The sequence below is a fragment of the Mobula birostris genome, chromosome 6 (genome assembly GCF_030028105.1).
Source record: "Mobula birostris isolate sMobBir1 chromosome 6, sMobBir1.hap1, whole genome shotgun sequence".
Lineage (NCBI taxonomy): Eukaryota > Metazoa > Chordata > Chondrichthyes > Myliobatiformes > Myliobatidae > Mobula > Mobula birostris.
The window spans coordinates 51913760-51925898 of NC_092375.1; the positions used below are offsets into that span (position 1 = coordinate 51913760).

Sequence of the window (12139 nt, forward strand, 5' to 3'; positions counted from 1 at the left end):
AGTGGCCATTTGACAAGTGGGTCACGAATAGTACCAAGAATCTAGTGCTGCTCTATTTTATATTTTAGTGCTTTATAGAAAGCATAGGAAAAACTGCTTCTTTTTGTTAATTTGCGGCAGTCAGAAATATATTAACAGATATATTATCCTAGTATACAACAAAGCTCTCTAATAAAACCTGGTGAACATTTATGCTACCTATTCTCTTATACATATATATTTTAGAAGTTATATATGTTATACATACATATTATATACAGTAGCTTCTGGTTAATTGCGGCAGCCACTTATTTGGGACAGCTCTTAAAGAACAAAATACATCAAAAAAAATAGCCAGGATTCCTTTTGTTTATTTGGGACACCATGCTGCTTAATTGTGGCTGGAGACTGTTGCTGAACATTTTCTAACTAGCGTGAGTCGTGTGCACGTTGTGTGGTCTCTAGACACTTCACCGAGCTTAGAGCGAGCCGTTTTTAAATCGTGTAATTTGCATGTTTGTGTTCAAAAAGCAGTGATTTTTGTCACTAATAATCAGTGAGTAATAAACAGTAAGACAGCTCAGAACTGTTTTGCTCACTGTGGTTTCAAGTATTCGGGCTTGAAGATGCCAGAAATGCCTGGGAGTGAAAACGAGAGAATCTCACTATTTTAGCAAGTTCGGAACGATGAAGAATTTGAAGGTATCAACAATCATCTTGAATGTTGCAATTAAAATGAAGATTTGGATGATACAACCTTCGGAAGCACTGTTTGAAGGCAGTCCACTATCTACATTAGGTGTCTGCATGATTTTGTTCATTTACAGTCAATTGAAAGAACACAGCAGCATACACTGAGTGAATTCTTCTGTCAATAGCCATTAGGAACAAAAGCACAGTTTTATAGTACTGTAGTAGTTTGGTAGTGTTCTAATTTATTTCATTTACATACATAATCTGTTACTCAGTTAAATGGAATTTTATCTTTTTTTTTAATACCTCTTCAAATATTTCAATGAAACCTAGGTTTAGGCTACTTGGGGCAGATGTACTGGTCCCAATATGCCCCAGTTAACCAGAATCCACTGTATATATTTAGGATGAGTATGATGCTGGGAAGGTCAGCATTTTATGGCCCATTCCCATGCCACAATAAGCAGGTCTAAGGTGATGTGATACAATTGTTTCTGACAGATGTTCTAAACATCCTTCTCCACCAGACAGCAAGTACACATGCGATTGAAATACCAACTAGAGAAACTCAGTCATCAAGGGAAATCAGATTCTAGTGACAGTCTTTAAAAAAAAAATCAGATTCTAGGCTTCTGATTGGAAATCGGATGCTCCAGTATTAGTTACCAGGTAAGATTAATATGTTTTACTAATTGCAAGATTCTACTCACTAGGGTACAGAGATACTTAAAGCCGTTCTGCACAAAAGTAGAAATTCGAGTGATTAATCAAAACAACTTGTTTCCCACTCCATCACTTCTAGGGGTGATCTATTCACATTATGAATGATAGATAACAGCATAATCTGTGATTATTATAGACAGAAAAAGCAAGCACTTAAACATACCTTTAAACCTTCACTTTAAGAGTTGTTGCACTCTACGCACTAACAACAGTTTTTAACTTAATATGTTCTTCATCAAAAAGAGCTGAAAACAACTTTTGAAAATGTACTGACATATCAAATAAAAGTAAAAAGCCTTTGAAATTTAATTTATCATTTCAGAACACGAGTGAAGGCTTTCTTGAATTGGAAAATTCAGTCACTCTTAGACAAAACTAGGTATAGTCCATGACGTTAAGACTTGGTGAATTGGTAATGGTGCACAGAGATTTGAACAATGTGTCTCCTACATCACAGCGGCTAGCCTCAGCATTTATGTTGCATGTGGCTTAGACCACAGTTTTTTGTTTTGGAACATCAAAATAGTTTTCAATAACGGAAATTTAAAGCACAGGAGGTGATTTGGCCCATCGTGTCTATGCCAGACAAAATTAACTGTAGATCGATTTCTATGTCTGGCTTTTGGGTCCTTAATATCGCACAGATCTGTCAAAGAGATTTGACAGGTAGTATCAAAGAGATGGTCTTTAGTTATGTGGAGAGATCAGAGAGGTTGGAGTTATTCTTCTTGGAACATAATTTAGAGATGAGTTTACAAAGATCTTGTGACACTCTAGGGGTTGACAGCACGCCCCTGCATTTCTAATGTCTAGGACTGTTTATTGTTCTTGTGTTAAAATGCTTTTGCAGGGTTATGGCGAGAAGTTCCAGTTCATTTGTTGTTACATTTTAGCTTGGGTTGTGCAGTTATTCGCTTATGTATTTGTGGGTCACCCTAACTGTAACCAGGGTGGGTGATGGTCACCTCCCCTGTCTGAGTGAGACTAGTTGGGTGCACTCTCCGGGTCATGGTGCCCGGTCTGTTTTGTGTTTATCACAATAAAATGGTTGTTGAGTTCAACGGGCATCCTTGCCTGTCATTATGCACCGAATGCTCTCCACAATATTAAATACCATGAATAGTTCTATTAGCATAACTCATTGGAAACTCTTTCCAATGGCAGAAGAACTGGTAATGGGGTGATGGGTGTTATGAAGTAACAGATCTAACTTGACTGGCTAAAGCAATAAAAGTGATAAGAGGAGGCATGATCTGCACAAGCTATAATTTGAATAGGCGTTAAGAGCAAGTCAATACTAATTTAAAAGGAAATAAAATAAGTTCTTGGAAGGAAAAGTGGGGCTATGTCAAAAGCGTGAAAGGCTAGAATTAATTAGCTAGTTAAAGTACTGGCATAAGCACGATGGGTCATTTGGTTTCAATCAGAATTTTATATTATCAGGAAAAGAATCATGGCATGATTTAGCGTAGATCTACCTGACCATAGACAATATCCAAATATTGCAAGCAATGACATAAATGTAACAATCAAAATTTCCAAGGTGCATTGAGTACATCAGCATTTACCAGTAAAATCCACTTTTGCAAAAAGGTTCAACAGCATGTAAAATTGAATGTGTCTGAATGTCGCAAAAAGCAATTGAAGATAATGGCTGTAAAACTGGTGGTAACAACGACATTACCTAGACAGCACATTTCTGTACTTACTAATCCAGAACTTGAAGTGTTTTGAGCTTACCTCTCCCTGTCAGCTGTGTCTGACAAACATCAGCATGGGAGTTAAGCTTGCTGCAATGTGCTGAGACAAGTCTAATAATACCTCTCAGCTAAGCTCCTCAGGCCACACATGGCTGTGTCAGGCATTTGTAGTCTTTCATTCTCTCCAGCAGCTGAATTAGACGGAGCTGTGAAACTATGTCTTCAGGATAGTGTCATGACAGAAACTTTGGTGAACTTAAATTATTTTACTTTGCTGAATACCTGCCAGCACTTTAAATATTCCGGAGGCTGCAAACTACTTGTATCCTGAATACTGCAGAATTAATAATATGGACACAGGTTTATGGTGAAGCTTTTATTGGTAGGAGTTGGGCCAAAAAGGGTAACGTAAAGGAATTAATGCAGAGGGGTTTATGGAAATTGGTGCAATGAGTAATAGGAGATGGTGGAAGTTCATCCTTGCTTTCATAATTGAACATAATTATGCATAATAAAGTTCATTTTTTGTCATCAGTTTGATGCCATGGAGTCATCGAGGAAAAGAGCATAACAACAGGCCCTACGACCCAACCGGACAAAGCCAAGCACAGCACCCTCCCTGCTATTTGCAGTTGCATGCATTCAGACCATAACTCCACCCCCAAGCCCCTCCCCTCTCTGTACCAAGTCAAATGCTTCTTAAATGTTGCAAATATACCTGCCTTGCCCACTTCATCCAGCAGCCCACTACCCTTTCAACAAATTATATACCTGTATTCCCAGATCCCTTTGTTCTACCACACTCCTCAGTGCCCTGCTGTTCACCATGTAAGACATACTGTATTGGTCCTACCAAAGTGCAAAACCTTACAGTTGTCTGCATTAAATTCCATCTGCCATTTTTCAGCCTGCTTTTTCAGCTTATGCAGATCCTTCTGCAAGCCATGATAGCACTTCTCGCTGTCCACTACACCCCCCAGTCTTGGTGTTATACACAAATTTGCTGATCCAGTTAACCACATTATCATCCAGATTATTGATATAGATGACTAAACAACAAAGGACCCAGCTCTGATCCCTGTGGCACAGCACTAGTCACAGGCCTCCAATCAAAGAAGCAACCGTCTACTATCACTCTCTGACTTCTTCCACAAAGCCAAAGTCCCATGCCTTACTAAAGTCCATGTAGACAACAAATACTGCCTTGCCTTCATCCACTTTCCTGGTGATTTCCTCGAAAAACTCTGCAAGATTAATCTCCCACACATGAAACCATGCTGACTATCCTTAATCTGTCCACGTTTCTACAAATACTTACATATCCAGTCCCTTAGGATACCTTCCAATAACTTTGCAACAACTGATGTCAGGCTTACTGGCCTATAATTTCCTGATTTATGTTTAGAGCCTTTTTTTAAACAGCAGAACAACATCCTCCAGTCCTCTGGTACCTCTCCTGTCACTAAGGATGTGTTAGATATCTCTGCTAGGGTCCCGGCAATTTCTGCACTTGCCTCCCATAGGGTCTGAGGGAACACGTCAGGCTCTGGGGATTTATCCACCCTGATTTGTTGCAAGGTAGCAAACACATTCTCCTCTGTAATCTGTACAGGGTCCATGAAGTTGATGCTGCTTTGCCTCACTTCTATAGACTCTGTATGCATCTCCTGAGTAAATACAGATGCAAAGAATGCATTTAAGGTCTCCCCGATCTGTTTTGGCTCCACACATGGATTACCATTCTGGCCTTCCAGGGGACCAGTTTAACCCTTGCAATCCTTTTGCTCTTAACATATCCGTAGAAATCCTCAGCATTCTTCTTCACCTTGTCTGTTAGAGCGACATCATGCCTCTTTTAGCCTTACTGATTTCTTTCTTAAGTGTCCTCTTGCATTTCTTGTACTCCATAAGCTCCTCATTTGTTCCTGCCTGCCTGTATCTGCTATGCACCTCTGTTTTTCTCTTAACTAAGTCTTCACCCAGGGTTCCCTACACTTGTTATCTTAATCTTTTATTCTGACAGGCAAATACAAGATTTGTTCTCCCAAAATTTCATTTTTGAAGGCGTCCGACTTCCAAGTGTACCTTTGCCAGAAAACAGCATGTCCCAATCCACACTTGCCAGGTAATTTCTGATACCTTGGCCTTTCTCCAATTTAGAATCTCAACCCACGGATCAGAACTATTGCTTTACATAATTACTTTGAAACTAATGCCGTTGTGGTCACTGGATATAAAGTGTTCCCCTACACATACCTTTGTCACCTGCCCTGTCTCATTCCCTAATAGCAAACCTTGTATTGCATGCTCTCTTGTTGGGACTTCCACATACTGATAAAGGGAACTTTCCTGAACACATATGACAAACTCTATCCCATCTAGTCCTTTTACAGTATGGGATTCCCAGTCAATATGTGGAAAGTTAAAATCACCTACTATAACAGTCTGCAATCTCTTTGCAAATTTGTTTCTCTAAATCCCTACGACTGTTGGGTGGTTTGTAATATAGCCCCATTAACATGGTCATACCTTTCTTATTTCTCAGTTCCACCCATAATGTTTCTCCAGTCTGTCCTGATGGAACACTGCCATGACATTTTCCATGACTAGTAATGCCACCCATGTCCTTCAATGCATTCCGCTCTGTCACATCTAAAACAAAAGAGCCCTGGAACATTAAGCTGCCAGTCCTGTCCCTCCTGCAACCAAGTCTCACTAATGGCTACAAGGTTGTAATTCCAGGTGTTGATCCATGCCCTGAGCTCATCTGCATTTCCTATGATATTTCTTGCATTGAAATATACACAGCTCAGGTATAAGTCACACCATGCTTAATCTTTTGATTCCTGACTTTGTCTGAGGTCTTACCAACATCTGTCTCCACAACCTCTCCACTAACTGTTCTGGCACTCTGGTTCCCATCCCCCTACAACTGTAGTTTAAACCCCACCGTACAGCATTAACAAACCTTCCTGCTAAGATATCAGTCCCCCTCCAGTTCAGGTGCAAAACTTCCGTTCTATACTGGTCCCACCTTCCAAGGAAGAGAGCCAAATGATTCAAAATCTTATGCCCTCCCTCTTACACCAACTCCTTAGCCATGTATTGAACTGCATAATCTTCCTATTTCTGGTCTCACTAGCACGTGGCATGGGTAGCAATCCTGAGATCACAACTCTGGAGGTTCTGTCATTTAACTTAGCACCTAACTCCCCGAACTCTCTATGTAGAACCGCATCAATTGTCCTACCCATGTCATTAGTATCTACATGGACCATGACCTCTGACTCTTCACCCTCCCGTCCAAAACGCTGAGTGTATTTTTTTTCCAGAGATGCTGCGTGGCCTGCTGAGTTCCTCCAGCATTATGTGCACATTGCTCAGATTTCCAGCATCTGCAGATTTTCTCTTGTTTATGACAAAGTAAGTATATATATACTGTATGTATATTAAATAGATCTTTAAAATGTGCAACAACAGAAGGAATATATATTTTTAAGAAGTGAGCTAGTGCTCACGGGTTCAATGCCCATTTAGGAAATGTATGGCAGAGGGGAAGAAGTTGTTCCTGAATCACTGAGTATGTGCCTTCAGGCTTCTGTACCTCCTACCTAACGGTAACGATGAGAAGAGGGCATGTCCTGGGTGATGGGGGTCCTTAATAATGGATGTTGCACCGCCCTTTGAAGATGTCTTGGATACTAGGAGGCTTGTACCTAAGATAATAAACCAATTACTGATTATATTTTCCTTCTTTCCCGTAATAGAGGAGGCTGTTCAGCCTGTCAAACTTACTAGCTCTCAGAGTAATCCCCTTTCCCCACTTATTTCCTTCCAAACTACTCACTTCACATGCCCATTAACTCTATCCTGATTCTTCTGCCCAGCTACACCAGTGCTAATTTATGGTGATCATCTAACCTATAGACCAGCTCATCTTTGGGACGTGTGAGGAAACTAGAGTACTGGAGGAATCCCAACAGTCACAGGGAGAAGGTACACCAAAGATCTGACTTGGCCTCAGGTCACTGGAGCTCTGGGACGGCAGCTCAACCTGCTGAACCAGTCTGCAGCCGTCTGCCATTAAAATTCATTATGTTGAAACTGATGGAATGCACAAGCAGGTCTCTTGGAAATCTTTGTAACTGAGGAAGATGATTCAAGTTTCAGATTTTTTTTTGGCAGATTTGAGGGCGTTTAAAATCTACTTATTTATCACCTAAAAATGGGAGCAGATCAGAGGAGGATGCAGGGCAGCAGGTTTTTAAAGCGCATCTCCTTCCTTCCTGTCTTCCCATATTCTGTCTATGACATCAGAACATGTAAATCACTTGCAGGAAAATATAACACTTTACCAGTGATGGTAATTAGAGTAAAGATAAAAATACTTCATCAGAAGCACAACTGTTGTGCTAAACAACAAGTTCAAAATATACAAAATTCCATATAGAAAATCTACAGTACAATACAGGCCCTTCGGCCCACAAATTTGTGCTGAACACGTCCCTACCTTAGAAATTACTAGGTTTACCTATAACCCTCTATTTTTCTAAGCTCCATGTACCTATCCAAAAGTCTTTTAAAAGACCCTCTCATATCCGCCTCCACCACCATTGCCGGCAGTCCATTCCATGCACTCACCACTCTCTGAGTGAAAAACTTACCCCTGACATCTCCTCTGTACCTACTCCCCCAGCACCTTAAACCTGTGCCCTCTTGTGGCAACCATTTCAGCCCTGGGAAAAAGCTTCTGACTATCCACACGATCAATGCCTCTCCTCACCTTATACACCTCTATCAGGTCACCTCTCATCCTCCGTCGCTCCAAGGAGAAAAGGCCGAGTTCACTCAACCTATTCTCATAAGGCATGCTCCCCAATCCAGGCAACATCCTTGTAAGTCTCCTCTGCACCCTTTCTATGGCTTCCACATCCTTCCTGTAGTGAGGTGACCAGAACTGAGCACAGTACTCCAAGTGGGGTCTGACCAAGGTCCCATATAGCTGCAACATTACCTCTCAGCTCTTATGGACTCGGACCCCAAGATCCTTCTGATCCTCCACACCGCCAAGAGTCTTACCATTAATACTATATTCTGCCATCATATTTGACCTACCAAAATGAACTACCTCACACGTAGCTGGGTTGAACTCCATCTGCCACTTCTCAGCCCAGTTTTACGTCCTATCAATGTCCCGCTGTAACCTCTGACAGCCCTCCACACTATCCACAACACCTAGGACCTTTGTGTCATCAGCAAACTTACTAACACATCCCTCCACTTCCTCATCCAGATCATTTATAAAAATCACGAAGAGTAAGAGTCCCAGAACAGATCCCTGAGGCACTCCACTGGTGACCGACCTCCATGCAAAATATGACCCGTCTACAAACATTCTTTGCCTTCTGTGGGCAAGCCAGTTCTGGATCCACAAAGCAATGTCCCCTTGGATCCCATGCCTCCTCACTTTCTCAATAAGCCTTGCATGGGGTACCTTATCAAATGCCTTGCTGAAATCCATATACACTTCATCTACTGCTCGTCCTTCATCATGTGTTTAGTCACATCCTCAAAAAATTCAATCAGGCTTGTAAGGCACGACCTGCACTTGACAAAGCCATGCTGACTACTCCTAATCATATTATATCTCTCCAAATGTTCATAAATCCTACCTCTCAGGATCCTCTCCATCAACTTACCGACCACTGAAGTAAGACTCACTGGTCTATAATTTCCTGGGCTATCTCTACTCCCTTTCTTGAATAAAGGAACAACATCAGCAACCCTCCAATCCTCTGGAACCTCTCCCGTCCCTATTGATGATGCAAAGATCATCGCCAGAGGCTCAGCAATCTCCTCCCTCGCCTCCCACAGTAGCCTGTGGTACATCTCATCCAGTCCTGGTGACTTATCCAACTTGATGCTTTCCAAAAGCTCCAACACATCTGCTTTCTTAATATCTACAAGCTCAACCTTTTCAGTCTGCTGCAAGTCATCACTACAATCACCAAGATCTTTTTCCACAGTGAATACTGAAGTAAAGTATTCATTAAGTTCCTCTGCTATTTCCTCCGGTTCTATACACACTTTCCCAGTGTCACACTTGATAGGTTCTATTCTTTCACGCCTTATCCTCTTGCTCTTCACATACTTGTAGAATGCCTTGGGGTTTTCCTCAATCCTGCCTGCCAAGGCCTTCTCATTGCCCCTTCTGGCTTTCCTAATTTCCTTCTTAAGCTCCTTCCTGTTAGCCTTATCTCTAACACTACCTAGCTCTCTGAACCTTTTGTAAGCTTTTCTTTTCTTCTTGACTAGATTTATTACAGCCTTTGTACACTATGATTCCCGTACCCTGCCACAACTTCCCTGTCTCATTGGAACGTACCTATGCAGAACTCCACAAAAATATCCCCTGAATATTTCCCACATTCCTTCCATACTTTTCCCTGAGAACACGTTTCCAATCTAAGCTTCCAATTTCCTGCCTGACAGCCTCATAATTCCCCTTACTCCAATTAAATGCTTCCCTAACCTGTCTGTTCCTATCTCTCTCCAATGCTATTGTAAAGGAAATAGAATTATGATCACTATCTCCAAAATGCTCTCCCACTGAGAGATCTGACACCTGACCAGCTTCATTTCCCAATACCAAATCAGGTACAGCCTCTTCTCTTGTAGGCTTATCTACATATTGTGTCAAGAAACCTTCCTGAACACACCTAACAAACTTCACCCTATCTTAACCCCTTGCTCTAGGGAAATGCCATTCGATATTTGCGAAATTAAAATCTCCCATCACGACAACTCTGTTATTATTACACCTTTCCAGGCTCTGTTTCCCTATCTGCTCCTTGATATCCCTGTTACTCTTGGGCGGCCTATAAAAAAAACACCCAGTAAAGTTATTGACCCCTTCCTGTTCCTAACCTTCACCCACAGAGACTTCGTAGACAATCCGTCCATGGCGTCCACCTTTTCTGCAGCTGTGACACTATCTCTCATCAACAGTGCCACGCCCCCACCTCTTTTGCCTCCCTCCCTGTCCTTTCTGAAACATCTGAAACCCGGCACTTGAAGTAACCATTCCTGTCCCTGAGCAATCCAAGTCTCTGTAATGGCCACCACATCATATCTCCAAGTACTGATCCACGCTCTAAGCTTATCCACTTTGTTTACAACACTCCTTGCGTTAAAATAGACACATCTCAAACCTTCAGTCTGAGCACGTCCCTTCTCTATCACCTGCCTATCCTCCCTCTCGCACTGTCTACAAACTTCCTCTCTTTGTGAGCCAACCTCCTCTTCCCCAGTCTCTTCAGTTCGGTTCCCATCCCCAACAATTCTCGTTTAAACTCTCTACAGTAGCTTTATCAAACCTTCCCGCCAGGATATTGGTCCCCCTGGGATTCAAGTGCAACCTGTCATTTTTGTACAGGTCCCACCTGCCCCAAAAGAGGTACCAATGATCCAGAAATCTGAATTCCTGCTCCCTGCTCCAATCCCTCAGCCACTCATTTATTCTCCACCTCACTCTATTCCTATTCTCACTGTCGCGTGGCACAGGCAGTAATCCCGAGATTACTACCTTTGTGGTCCTGCTTCTCAACTTCCTTCCCAACTCCCTGTATTCTTTTTTCAGGACCTCTTCCCTTTTCCTACCTATGTCATTGGTACCAATAGGTACCACGACGTCTGGCTGTTCTCCCTCCCACTGCAGGGTATCTTGGACGCGATCTGAAACATCCCGGACCCTGGCACCTGGGAGGCAAACTACCTTCCAAGTTTCTTTCCTGTGTCCACAGAATCGCCTGTCTGACCCCCTAACTATAGAGTCCCCTATCACTGCTGCCTTCCTCTTCCTTTCCCTACCCTTCTGAGCCACAGGGCCAGACTCTGTGCCAGAGGCACGGCCACTGTCGCTTCCCCCAGGTAGGCTGTCCCCCCACCCCCAACAATACTCAAACAGGAGTACTTATAGTCAAGGGGTACAGCCACAGGGGTACTCTCTAGTACCTGACTCTTCCCCTTCCCCCTCCTGACTGTGACCCACTTGTCTGTCTCCCGTGGCTGACTAGCTGGATATTAGCCTTTAGCCTTCCGAAACAAGTAAAGACTATTCTTCATTTGAAAGCTTTTGTCACCAAGAATCATCTGGAGGACTGATCCTGCTCCGATGAAATTTCCGGTGTGAAATATTAACTGTTTCTCTTTCCACTTGCTGCCTGACCTTCTGAGTATTTCCAGAATTTTATGTTTTCATCTACAAAAGTTTATCACAATAGTTCAGCACAGGTAGAAAATATAAACTCACTGCATCAAAATAAACTCATTGGTTTGAAATTTGTAAGTTGCTCACTGAAGTACAATAAAAATATGTGAGACACTCCATCCTTTTAAGTGCGTTGATAAAGTTAAATATGCAGCAAGAATGATGCTAATTAGTAATTGGTACTTTCCCTTCAAATGCATTGCACATCATTTTCACAATCTGCAAGAAGGAGCTGTTGCAGCACATTCTAAGGACCTATCAAACCGTTTTTTTCGAGGCTGAAACTGTTACATATTTTATTTGTGGAACTATTTTCTAATACTATATAGTAACTATAATTAATAATACATTCAACCATAGTCAGGACTTATCTGGTGCTGAAGAATAAAGCTGCAGATTCCTGTTAGAGGTTGAATGGAAGCTATAAATTTTTTAAGTAATTTATTTCAAAACAAGGCCTCAAAAGAAGGTGTGATGAAGAGTCAGCACTTCACCAGGCCTTTATTTGGATAAGGCTCAGACCAGATATGTGTTTCTTCTGTTGCTTACTGATAACATTAACACAAAGTATTGAAAATCAGACATAATTATAAGTGGAAGAAGTCAATCATTCCAAATTAGAGCTTCTGGCCAATTGTTTACTTCTAGTTAATGGCATTGAATGTGTAAAATGCCTAAACTGAGGTGCATCAAGCTCTTTATTCGAGAGACCTTTGCTTGTCTGGATGTAAAGGACTAAGAGAGCTATGTGACAGATTCCAATTTTCATTAGAAG

At 41.8% G+C, this 12139-nt stretch overlaps 1 protein-coding gene across 1 annotated transcript in view; it reads right to left on the reverse strand.

Annotated features, from left to right (window-relative positions):
- The window catches only part of epha6 (eph receptor A6), a 729322-nt gene that overhangs the window by 104538 nt on the left and 612645 nt on the right, over window positions 1–12139 (reverse strand). The gene's annotated exons all lie outside the window — the stretch shown is intronic.